The 13,686-nt window shown below is 39.9% G+C and overlaps 1 protein-coding gene across 1 annotated transcript in view; it reads right to left on the minus strand.

Annotated features, from left to right (window-relative positions):
* The window catches only part of LOC136876180 (uncharacterized), a 153,563-nt gene that overhangs the window by 92,610 nt on the left and 47,267 nt on the right, over positions 1-13,686 (minus strand). The window lies entirely within an intron of this gene.

Here is a 13,686-nt window from a genome sequence, read left to right on the forward strand (position 1 = left end):
ACACCCTCCCACGCTCAGTTCCAACAGGTAGAAGTAACAACGCCGCCAAATGAAGCAATAGCAATTCAAGCAGACAATACACAACCACCAACACCAGATAATGTACGACCGCTAACTTCACCACTCAGCCAGAACAACCTATACAGCTGTGTTGCCTGTGGCGTGGAACCTAACCTACCACCAATAGCAATTCTCCAGGAACTCCAAAAAGCAGGAATCCCAGTGAAGAAAGCCATTAGGATCCACAACGATGATGGCCCTACATATTTAGTACGCCTGCAACTACCAACGCCCGAAGACGTCCAGCGCCTCATCACCCAAGGGATATACCTCAACGGCCGACATCTCAGGATAGAACCGTCCCGCTTTCCGCCCCCACCTCCTAACCAACATAAATCACCCCGCCACCGCACACGCCCCCGGCCTGCACCCCCTCAGCAACCCCCCAGTCCACACTTCCGCTTTCCACCATTTTCACCCAGCAGTTATCCACCACTCCCACCTGCAATCTTTCCACTACCCCCTCCTCCATCTAACCTCTTAAGTCTCCTACTCACCTCCCTGGTAAATTTCTCATCCCTGTATCACATCCTAGCACTTCACATCCTCCCTCCACCTCATGAAACCCGTCACTTCATCACATCACCATACGCAACTTGGTTGTAAAATCGCTCATGTAACTCTCACACACCTCCATAAATTTCTGTATATATGTATGTATCTTTGTCAACACAGCACAGAAAATGTAAATCTGTCAATAAAGTGCTAGAGAACCTACACTTCCTTTATCCCATCTCCTTTACTTATTCAAACCACCTTTTCCCCATCTCCCTCTTTTTTCACTCCTTCTCAACCCCGTCATCTCTCCTGGCCAGAGAGAGGGCGACACCCTCTAGGTGGCCCGCCCCACCCCATCAGGGTGGGGAATGAAAACTTGCAAAGTAAGTTCACCTGCACACACCCCAGCATAAGTGGGTAGGGTCTGACACATCCCACTCTGACGAGTCTAGTGTCAGACCTAAGACGAAATGCTGGTTAATAGAGCAAACGCCTGAAAAGCCATACATCTAATTTTTGATCTGATTTTTGATATGCTCTATTGGTGGAAAAATATCTAATTCCCTCCATGGGAATTTAGAATTACCATTTGGAATTGCTAGGCGGGCATTAATTCCATTGTGGAGTTTTATCTCCCTTATGCAGTTATCAGACTGTGCCACATAAGAGGCTTCTGATAAGTTCACCTGCATACACCCCAGCATAAGTGGGTAGGGTCTGACACATCCCACTCTGACGAGTCTAGTGTCAGACCTAAGACAAAATGCTGGTTAACCCCTCAGCGTCGCAGCCATTTAAATAGCTTCCTACCCCGCGGCCGGATGAGATTTCAACTACGCGCGACTGAAATACATCGATTCACTTAAAGCGTTACTACAAGTATAAGAGTAGCCCGATTTTCACGAAATTTGGAATTCCTTATGACAGAACTATGCACATGCAGATAATTACATAATTGTTTCATATTTCTTTAGTAATTTAGTTCCGTGTGATAGAGTTCGAAGCACTCTTTGAGACAGGGACTCAAGTCACACTCCTGGAAGCAGTACACTGACGTCTTCTTTTCGCCGTGTTTTGAACACAGGATACAATGTCTCTGAGGTTTGGATTTCCAACTCTTGGGTGCTAATTTCCTGATAAAATGTATTTCCTGCAACCTTGGAACTGTATTATCTGATGCGCGCCGGCCTTGAATATTTCCTTCCCCTCCCGAGCGAGCGTATTTTGTAAACAAATCTTTCTCCAGCTGAACCCGATAAGGTAATTGCTCAATATTTGTCTCTGTGACCTGTGTGAGTGTTATTAGAGAATTTAGCAATCAGCATTCACCGTTGAAAACTTCTCTTTGACCTGTATAATTATCTATAATCTCTTACACAAAATTTCCAAGTACTGATTCCTCCTCATCGTCACTCTCATCATTTACCACTGCTACATCATCTATTTCATTATCACTGCTGCTTATGCTGTCACTACTACTTCCGACTAAACTTTCACCTGAACTATACAATATTTCAAGCACGTTACTGTCAGTCATACCACGGCTGAGCGCGGCGCGTCACACGGACTGATGAAGCTGCAGCGAGACCGAAAGCAACAGGACGAAACTGAATGAGGGGAATAACATTTATGACGAAACAAACCAACTCGATACATATTTCAGATAAAAGGTCGAGACAACGTCTTTCAAACGAGATATATACCATGAACAACTGGTTCTCGTATCGTATGACAGAAAGCAGCACTAACTGATGCCTACACAAAGCGCTCGCGAAGAGTTACGAAAATATTACAAGCTGAGAAATAAAGACAAATATAACAAATAAACCGCACTCCCAATCTACAAATAGAGCAAAGAACATCACACGAAAAGACAAACTACTCAGATCACCTTTTCTTTATTTCATTCTGTGGGAAAGAATGAAGCAAACAGACCTTTAAAAAAGCAAGAGATTAGTGCTCAGACTTATTTGACACATAATTATCCTAGCAAAAACAACTACATTATAATGATTTTTCAATTCTTATTTACAATGCTGATAAACCCGAAAATGTCTTCTTGGAAACAAAACAATTTGCATATCAATAACTCCAAAACTCTTCACGCTATAGCCGTAAATGTGAAACCATGTATGGGTCTATACCACGTATAGAGGTCGGCGGCTACGGAAGAAAAGAGGGTCTATACCACGTATAGAGGTCGGCGCTGAGGGGTTAATAGAGCAAACGCCCGAAAAGCCATACATCTAATTTTTGATCTGACCAGTCAACAAGATACCGGTTTTGACTGGTGCGGCAGGAGAGATTTTATTATGTATTTAGCTACACTACAGCTCTGTACTATGGAAGAATACAAGTGTATTCTCTCCATGAACGTAACCCATAGTGATTTTGCTATTAAAATTAGGACTCATTACGATTTTACGTAAAGTGTACTGTAGGAAGTGTTAAAGTCAGGAAAGTCGTAGTACAGCTAGTGTACTATGCACGAAGCAGAAGTAGGATTTGAACCCACAACGAGAGATGATGACGCCTGTACGAGAGGTCCATCAACCATCAGCTGCTGCATAGAATGTATCCAGATAACAGAGTCTACAAATGGTGAGCTAATGGCATAAATTACTGCAAGTCTCCACATTACAATTCATGTTCTTAGTGTTTATTTCATTCAATTTTTCTTTTGCTTCTGTAAGTTCAGATTTCATTAATACACCGTTACATCACGTTTTTCATCCTAATAAATAGTTGCTTTAATTTGTATTTTTGGAAATTCTTATTAATGATCCTTAACTTCCAAGTTAGTGTACTTAATGATTAGTGTTCCGTCACTCCACCCCTGGGAGCTTTTTGAGTCTCATTACGCATTATTATTATCATTATTAATTATCAACTATCGTTTTCAAGCCATAAACTTGAAGGCTGGTGCCCATGAGATATTGTTTATGGAGAAACAATGAGATATTATTTATTTATATTAAAATTAAGGTGACCCGCCACGTCACAATTTTGTCACACATCTGTGGGCAAGAGTGGGTGTCACAGTGTTTACAGTGCACAATGTCTTCCAGTATGGGCTAGAGCAATTTTGTTACTTTCATTGATTTGCCTCAGTCATTGGCTTTGACAATATGAAAGAGACTGAGGTATGAACGATGCTAGTAATGCCATTTCTTATACAACCAGTCTCTGTTATGAATGATGTGAAAATGTTGTTCATAGGGTCGGTTGGTGCGTGCAATTCCGTGGGCTTGGCAGACTGATATGTAATAGCAACTTCTGGCTCAGTGAGAAAAGGAATGGGATACTACCTCACTCCTCATTTCCCCAGTAGATCTACGCCTCTTCAGTGATGCCTAGGCCATCTATGACAGTTAATGTTGGAGCTGTCAAGGATCCAACAAGCCTTCAGGCTGAAGAATGAACATACAAGAGTTTTGTCTGTACATTTCTCAGAATTATTTCTGCATCAGTCATGTCTGTAGTAAGAAGGAAATCCAATTTATAATTTTCCGTCATCTATGTCTGTCTATGTGTACGCGCATCACAAGAAAATGGCTGAACAGAATGTAATGAAAATCAGTATGTTAGGTAAGGGAATAAGGCACTACAATCTAGACTATAAATAATTTTATCACATTGGTTGAAATGGTAGTTTCGGGAACAGTCTAAAATTCAATTCTCAAATCTCTATTTTATTAGTGGTTCTGTCGATAAACACTACATAATTAGAATACGGGAAAATGAAGTTCTTAACTTATAAAAACACTACATAACAAAAGTTATAGAAAATACCCAATTTTTGATCATTTATCTCTAATACAGTTTTACTGTACTGGCTATGATAACAGAAATATTCATTACTTTAGACTTTTGTTGCTTAGTCCGTATCAGCGCCAATCCATGAGAAAATGGCTAAAGAGAATTTAATTAAAATTAATATATAGAGTCATAGAATAAGGCACTACAGTCTAGGCAATAAATAATTTTATTCATGTTGGGTGAAATGGCAGTTTAGGGGAAGGCCTAAAATTTAATTCTCAAATATCTATGTTATTAGGGGTCATATCAATAAATACTACATAACAAATGTTATGGATAATATTTATAATTTCCTATTCTTCTTTCATTTTAGCCAACTATGGACCACATTAATTCAAATACAGCTTCATCTGTTTCTGGGCTTTAATCCTCATCCAGTACTCTTTCATCCTTTCACTCTGCAATCTCCTCCTTTCTTCTGTCCACGGCACTCGGGTACGGGATCTAACTTTTTCTTTAAACCTCTTGGTGGCCTTAATCCTCGACTTTTAAGCATCCCTGTTGCTAATTTCCATTTCTTATATTCCCATTTCTTCCAGGCCCTTCTTCACCTCCTGATACCAGAGCACCGTTGTTTTCCTGATCTCAAAAAGTCTTATTATCTGATTGGTCAGTCTTCCCAAGATCATTCTGTAGATATGTCTGAAGAGCATGGCTCTCCTCTTCCAGATGTTATCTTAGATCTTTTCCATCTTGAGATATAATTCTTGATTTCTTTTCTTTCTGTATGATCCATTCTCTGTTCTTTGGGGTCCCAGTATCTTCCTCAGAATCTTTCTCTCCACAAGTTCCAACTTCTTGACCAGTCCTGTTTTTATCAGATTCCAACATTCAGCTGCATATAAAGCCTCCATGCGAATCACTGTTTGGTAGGGTCTGAGTTTTGCATTAATCTAGATGTTCTTGTTGTAAGTGTTCATAGTTAGTTTATATGCCAAGTTTATCTTGTTGATTCTCGATAACAGTGCCTCTCTTTCTGACAGGTTATTGCCTATCCACTCTCCCAGATATTTAAATTTCTCCAATTTCTGAATCCTTTCCCTCTCAACTGTCATACATTTTGATGCTCTTTCAATGTTGATCATGTATTGTGTCTTCTCGAAAGAGATCCGTAGGCCTGCCTTAGTTGCTTCTTCCTGGAGCTGGACAATTTGGTTCCATGTCTCCTCTATTAACTCTGACAGAACCACAATGTCATCGTCAAAAGCTAAACAGTCAACTCCAATTCCTTTGTTCTTGCATCCCAGTCATATACCACCTATTCCTTGCATTTTGCAGCACTACTCTCTAATCACTTTGTCAAGAACACAACTGAATAGAAGAGAAGATATTCCATCTCCCTGCCTGACCCCTGTTTGAATTCCAAAATATTCCAATAGGATCCCTCTGAACTTGACCTTGTATGTTCTGACAGTCACTATCTATTTAATGAATTTCTTGTCTTTCTATCTAGACCCATTTCTTCTACAATACGGATCATTCTTTCTCTTTCTATGGAATCGTAGGCCTTTTTGAAGTCCGCAAATGTGAGCACAGATTTCTTGTTTTTCTGTTTCTGGTATGCAACGATCAACTTTAGGTTCAGGATCTGTTCCGCATATGATCTATCATCTCACCAATTTTTGGCTCCAACTGTTTTTCTGCTCTATGAAGCAGTGCTTTTGAAAAGATCTTATATGTCCCTGGTAGTAGCAATATTCTCCTGTAATTGTTAACATTGTCTTGTCTCCTTTCTTGTTAAGTGTGTGTATCAACGCTGATGTCCATCTATCTGGTAGTTTCTCCTCTTCCCAAATCTTGCTCAGGATTCTTTTCAGTTCAACGATCGCTCTATCATCGGCATATTTCCAAAGGTCCGCAATAATCCCATCTTCTCCTGGTGCTTTATTGCTTTCAAGATCTTGATGATGCTCCTGACTTCTTCTACATTTGGATTTGGTTCTTTGTGATTGCAATCAAATTCTGGGATGGTGGTTCACAGTTAATGAGTTTTACAAAGTAGTCTGCTAGGATGACTGTTCTCCATATCACTGTGGGCTACTTTTCCTTCTTGGTTTCCAAAATTTAAACTTGGTGAATCATATCTACTCAAGGTATACCTGAATGTTTTATAAAAGTCCCGGGTGTTATTTTTCTGAAAGTCCTGTTAGATCTGGATAAAGCATTTTTTCTCATATTTTATCCTGAGATTCCTGATGGTCTTGGCGATTCTCTTCCTTGTTTCCTGGAACTTCTTCTGGTTTTCAGGTGTTTCTGCTTCTTCAATTGCCTCATCACCTTCAGATGACTACCACACATGTTTCCTCCTTTTCTCTAGAGGAACAGTGGTTTCTGCAGTATCAATCACAGCCTCTTTTAATTTCTCCCATCCCTGATACTGTCTTTTGTTTAATTATCTTGTGAAATGTGTGTGTGTTATGCCTTATTTTTATTTTTTTTATTTTTAGAATTGGCTTTATGTTGCACCGACACAGATAAACCATATGATATAGATGTTGATTCCCATAAGGAGTCTGAAACACCTGTTCCGAATGAGTAAATTTATAATACCAATATAAATGGTCCATTTTGGACATTTGGTTCTTTGTGATTGTAGTCAAATTTCTGGGATGGTGGTTCACAATGTCCAATAACAGATAAGTCGTATGGCGACAATGGGATAGGAAAGGGCTAGGAGAGGGAAGGAAGCAGCCATGGCCTTAATTAAGGTGCAGCCCCAAAATGTTCCTGGTGTGAAAATGGGAAACCATGTAAAACCATCTTCAGGGCTGTGGACGGTGGAATTCGAACCCACTATCTCCTGAATGCAAGCTCACAGCTGTGACGCAGCTGCCTAACAGGAAGTTCATTGAGTTCATTATTGTACATACCTCTTAACTGTCTTCTCTGCTAGATCTGCATATCGCGACAACTCTCAGCCTGTCAAAATTTTATCTTCAAAGTTCACTCAGTTTTTTTTTTTTTTTTTTTTTTTTTTTTTTTTTTTTTTTTTTTTTTTTTTTTGGAGAAGCTTCTTTCTACATCACATGATGTCACAGGAGTGAGGAGTGTACTTGAACATAGTCAGTTCATTGCTGCTTACCTGTGGGTCGTCTTCACCTAAACCAGATCCACTACCTTCTAAAACAGCACTAATTCTGTACGATGTTGCGTATCCCTCATTTGCACTCCATTTGAGTTTGTTCTTCTCCATAACTGACACTCTACCTTTTTCTTGTTCTACTTTTGATACCATGTCCTTTACTGTTCCCAAACTCTCAAATAATTCTAAACCAGCATTTTCTAGGTAACACACAGCCTTCGACAGATCTCTATATTTTTCCTGACAAATCATTGGAAAACAGTTTCTGTGCAATTTTCATTGACGATTCCTCAGTATTGTCAAAAACAGAAACAATTTCATGCACAGTTTTGTAGTGTTCACAGTAAAACACTGTGTTAAGCCACGTTCTCCATTGGGTGAGCACTGGCTGTCGAGGAAAAGGAAATGTTTGATATTAACCAGTCAACATCAGAAAAATTCTGCTGTGTTTCTTCAGCAACTCTGTACAACCCGTGAGCAAGACACGTTAAATGGACCATTTTTTGGGTAGAGTACCTTAAGTCCCCTTGCTGCTTTCACCATGTATGGTGCAGCATCGGTTATTAACAACAAGATTCATTCTTGCTTAACTTCACCACCCCACAAAAGCTTCATGGCATTGTCAAAAAGTACTTCAATTGTGGAATGGTTACCTGCATCTAGAACCTCTGAATGAAGTAAATACACAGGAAGGTCAGGAACAACGTGAACTGTGTATATGTGCGATAAAAGATTGTTCAGACTAATGAATAATTTGAAAAATTAATTTGATATATCGCACCATTGTTATTTTATTAGCTTCTGAAGTTAGCCTATCAGATTGCTTCGCAGACAAATTCAAATGGGCTTTCTGAGGTAATGTTGCTAAATCTCCACGTAACTTAAGACCAACTTGAGAGCCGTGTCGAGAAATCAGCATCAAACACAAACATACAATGGGTTTCAGTCAGTGTCCCTGTAGCGCACTTGCTATGGTGCAATCCTGTCAGCTCGGAGGTCCGTATTTCAATCCCTCTCTGAGCGAAGGCTTTCCTTCCATTGGTGCCCTCAAGCCAGTCTTAAGCCATGTTCAGATTTAGCAACAGATTTTTCAGCAGCTGATAAAATGACAACGGCGCAAGATATGGATTTTTTTTTTTCCAATTATTTATCAGTATGACCAACACTCTAATGCTCATTACCTGGTTCACATTGTTTCCGACCAACCTGTACATTGCCTGGACGATCCACGAGAAGTGTGCCAATTATAACATTCGCAACGTACCTCCCATAAACATCCATAGTTTCATCAACGGATACCCAGGTACTATTGTTACCTGTACTAATTCTATTTTTTTGAAGTGCGTCTTGATAACAGGAGGGCAAATCACTTTTACACAATTTTATCTTGTCCAGGATCAACTGCATTGTGTATTTAGTTAAGAATTTTCGGAAGTGCTCATTGTTCACTTTATTAAGTAGAATATTGGCAGATATCAACATTTTGCACAGGCCTTTTGAGAAATTGGAAGTTTGGTAGACAAAGATTTTACTGTATTGAACAAGAGAGCCTGCCTGCTGTATTCAGAAAACTTTTGATTTGCACAGCTTTTATGCTTAGCCATAGCACAGTGCTGTTGCACGTGAAATCGCTTTACCGCTGCTACATTAACTTCACACAGTTTACAGCAACAAAAAAAGAATTGTTCCGTCAGTACTGAAGATCTCTTCACAGATCTCTTTCACATAATTTTTTAACTTCACACCTTCACTGCACTTCATTTTCAGCATGATGGGATTCACAGCAATACTACATGCGTGACCAATCTGTTGAAATTCATTGGTAGTGAAAGGGGAATGGAGTTGAAACTAGACCCATCAAGGAAGAACTCCAAAGTTGCCAAATACTCGGTGCGATGCATATCAGTCACTAGAATGTAATGATTACTAAAATGTAGTGATTACAATTTTATTTGAAGAAATAAAGTATGATTATATATTACATTTTGAGAAGTTATAATTACAAGTAAAAATTACAAAAAAATTATACTCAATTACTTCCCAACTCCCACTGTATCAAAAAAAGGGTAGATAATAAAAGTTGTTCAAAATATAATTTCTGATATTTTATGCTTGATGCATGTTTACCATGCTAGGAATAATAACAGTGATATTTACAATTGCATTTAACACAAATTTAAGGTTTGTGGGTTACTGTAGTCACGTCCTAGTTCGTGAACCATGGGCAACGGCTGAGTGGCCTAGTAAGTGGTCCTGAGAGTCGGGATACCAGTTGCTATGGAATGGGAGTGGGCATCTCGGACATATTCTGAGTCGTGGCCCTCCTTGTGCTCAGGCGGCTAGGACTATACAATTCACCGGTGGTCCATAACCCGTTAGAGGAGAGATCCTCACTTGGACTATGTGCAAGCATCCTGCTTCATGAAGTTACCGAGCTCAGAACACTTTAAGCAAGCCTCGGACCTATGGGAGTAATGGAGTCCCACTCCCATTTGACAGGCGAGGGACTCCTTGTAAACAACTTGGCGAACGAAATGGAATTTGATGGGGAGCTATCAATATTAATGGGGCTTATAGAAGAAAGAAGGTAGAACTGGCTGAGTCAGCAAAGAGGATGCATCTGGATGTGTTAGGAGTAAGTGATATTCGGGTAAGGGGAGATAAGGAGGAAGCGATAGAAGATTATAAAGTGTACTTGACGGGTGTTAGAAAGGGAAGGCCAGAGTCTGGGGTAGGGCTCTTTATCAGGAATACCATTGCACGCAACATAGTTTCGGTTAGGCACGTAAATGAGCGAATGATGTGGGTAGATTTGTCAGTGGGAGGAATTAAGACAAGAATTGTGTCCGTGTATTCACCATGTGAGGGTGCAGATGAGGATGAAGTTGACAAGTTTTATGAAGCATTGAGTGACATCGTGGTCAGGGTCAACAGCAAGGATAGAATAGTGCTAATGGGCAATTTCAATGCGAGAGTAGGGAATAGGACTGAAGGATACGAAAGGGTGATTGGTAAATGTGGGGAAGATATGGCAGCTAATGGGAATGGGAAGTGTTTGCTGGACTTCTGTGCTAGTATGGGTTTAGCTATTACGAATACATTCTTCAAGCATAAGGCTATTCACCGCTACACATGGGAGGCTAGAGGTACCAGATCCATAATAGACTATATCTTAACAGACTTTGAATTCAGGAAATCTGTTAGGAATGTACGAGTTTTTCGTGGATTATTCCATGATACAGACCACTATCTGATCTGTAGTGAACTAAGTATCTCTAGACCTAGGGTAGAGAAAGTGAAATCTGTCTGCAAACGAATAAGGGGAGAAAATCTCCAGGACGAGGAAATTAGACAGAAGTACATGGATATGATTAGTGAGAAGTTTCGAACAGTAGACAGTAAGCAGGTTCAGGATATAGAATGTGAATGGGTGGCATACAGGGATGCTGTAGTAGAAACAGCAAGGGAATGCCTAGAAACAACTGTGTGTAAACATGGGAAAAGGCGAACATCTTGGTGGAATGATGAAGTGAGAGCAGCCTGTAAACGTAAAAAGAAGGCTTATCAGAAATGACTCCAAACAAGGGCCGAGGCAGACAGGGATTTGTACGTAGATGAAAGAAACAGAGCGAAACAAATAGTTGTTGAATCCAAAAAGAAGTCATGGGAAGATTTTGGTAATAATCTGGAAAGGCTAGGTCAAGCAGCAGGGAAACCTTTCTGGACAGTAATAAAGAATCTTAGGAAGGGAGGGAAAAAGGAAATGAACAGTGTTTTGAGTAATTCAGGTGAACTCATAATAGATCCCAGGGAATCAATGGAGAGGTGGAGGGAATATTTTGAACATCTTCTCTATGTAAAAGGAAATCATCATGGTGGTGTTGCAAACAGCCAAACTCATGGGGAGGAGGAAAATGATGTTGGTGAAATTATGCTTGAGGAAGTGGAAAGGATAGTAAATAAACTCCATTGTCATAAGGCAGCAGGAATAGATGAAATTAGACCTGAAATGGTGAAGTATAGTGGGAAAGCAGCGATAAAATGGCTTCATAGAGTAGTAAAATTAGCGTGGAGTGTTGGTAAGGTACCTTCAGATTGGAAAAAAGCAGTAATTGCACCTATCTATAAGCAAGGGAACAGGAAGGATTGCAACAACTATCGAGGTATCTCATTGATTAGTATACCAGGCAAAGTATTCACTAGCATTTTGGAAGGGAGGGTGCGATCAGTCGTTGAGAGGAAGTTGGATGAAAACCAGTGTGGTTTCAGACCACAGAGAGACTGTCAGGATCAGATTTTCAGTATGCGCCAGGTAATTGAAAAATGCTACGAGAGGAATAGGCAGTTGTGTTTATGTTTCGTAGATCTAGAGAAAGCATATGACAGGGTACCGAGGGAAAAGATGTTCGCCATACTGGGAGACTATGGAATTAAAGGTAGATTATTAAAATCAATCAAAGGCATTTATGTTGACAATTGGGCTTCAGTGAGAATTGATGGTAGAATGAGTTCTTGGTTCAGGGTACTTACAGGAGTTAGACAAGGCTGTAATCTTTCACCTTTGCTGTTCGTAGTTTACATGGATCATCTGCTGAAAGGTATAAAATGGCAGGGAGGGATTCAGTTAGGTGGAAATGTAGTAAGCAGTTTGGCCTATGCTGACGACTTGGTCTTAATGGCAGACTGTGCCGAAAGCCTGCAGTCTAATATCTTGGAACTTGAAAATAGGTGCAATAAGTATGGTATGAAAATTAGCCTCTTGAAGACTAAATTGATGTCAGTAGGTAAGAAATTCAACAGAATTGAATGTCAGATTGGTGATACAAAGATAGAACAGGTCGATAATTTCAAGTATTTAGGTTGTGTGTTCTCCCAGGATGGTAATACAGTAAGTGAGATTGAATCAAAGTGTAGTAAAGCTAATGCAGTGAGCTCACAGTTGCGATCAGCAGTATTCTGTAAGAAGGAAGTCAGCTCCCAGACGAAACTATCTTTACATCAGTCTGTTTTCAGACCAACTTTGCTTTACGGCAGTGAAAGCTGGGTGGACTCAGGATATCTTATTCATAAGTTAGAAGTAACTGACATGAAAGTAGCAAGAATGATTGTTGGTACAAACAGGTGTGAACAATGGCAGGAGGGTACTCGGAATGAGGAGATAAAGGCTAATTTAGGAATGAACTCAATAGATGAAGCTGTACGCATAAACCGGCTTCGGTGGTGGGGTCATGTGAGGCGAATGGAGGAGGATAGGTTAACTAGGAGAATAATGGACTCTGTTATGGAGGGTAAGAGAAGTAGAGGGAGACCAAGATGACGATGGTTAGACTCGGTTTCTAATGATTTAAAGGTAAGAGGTATAGAACTAAATGAGGCCACAACACTAGTTGCAAATCGAGGAGTGTGGCGACGTTTAGTAAATTCTCAGAGGCTTGCAGACTGAATGCTGAAAGGCATAACAGTCTATAATGATAATGTATGTATGTATGTTCCATATATCTAGAGAAATATTAGTTCTATGTATCTAAAAGTGTAGTTGAAAAAGTATAGTTGTAGAAAATTTAATTTTCAATTATTTATACCTGATAAATTTAAACTACATGAGCTATAATAATGGAGATAATTTAAACTACATGAGCTATAATAATGGAGATATACACAAATTTAGATTTTTATTAGTAAGTCTGTTACTTCAGTGGTATGGACATATAATGAGAATGAAGAGCAAGAGACCTGCCAGACAATACTTCAACCTTACTGTCCAAAGAAAGAGATCAAGGGGAAAGCCAAGGAAACGCTGGGTAGACCCAGTGAAATCAGATGTGGAGGAGAGTTAAAGTATCACTTCTCAGGTCTACCACATGGTAATTCTGCAAATATGAAATTAAAGGCAAAACAAATATGCACAAGATGTCCTGGAAGAGAAGTTGTATGCCAACAGGAGGAGATGGCGAGCGCTTGTACACCACACCTGGGAAACTGGAATTGGAAAATGCTGACAAAGATTAGTAAGTCTATTAACAGCAAGCATTGCTGACATGGAAATATTGTTCAGTTGCCATGGTAATGAACTAACTGGCACTGGTGGTGGTGGTGGTGGTGGTGGTGGAGGTGGAGGTGGAGGTGGAGGTGGAGGTGGAGGTGGAGGTGGAGGTGGAGGTTGTTGATATTGTTTCTGCAAGATGCAAAAATGGGTGTTAATCAGTCCCAATGTATCATGAAGATAA

This window comes from Anabrus simplex, chromosome 6 (genome assembly GCF_040414725.1).
Source record: "Anabrus simplex isolate iqAnaSimp1 chromosome 6, ASM4041472v1, whole genome shotgun sequence".
NCBI classification, from domain to species: domain Eukaryota; kingdom Metazoa; phylum Arthropoda; class Insecta; order Orthoptera; family Tettigoniidae; genus Anabrus; species Anabrus simplex.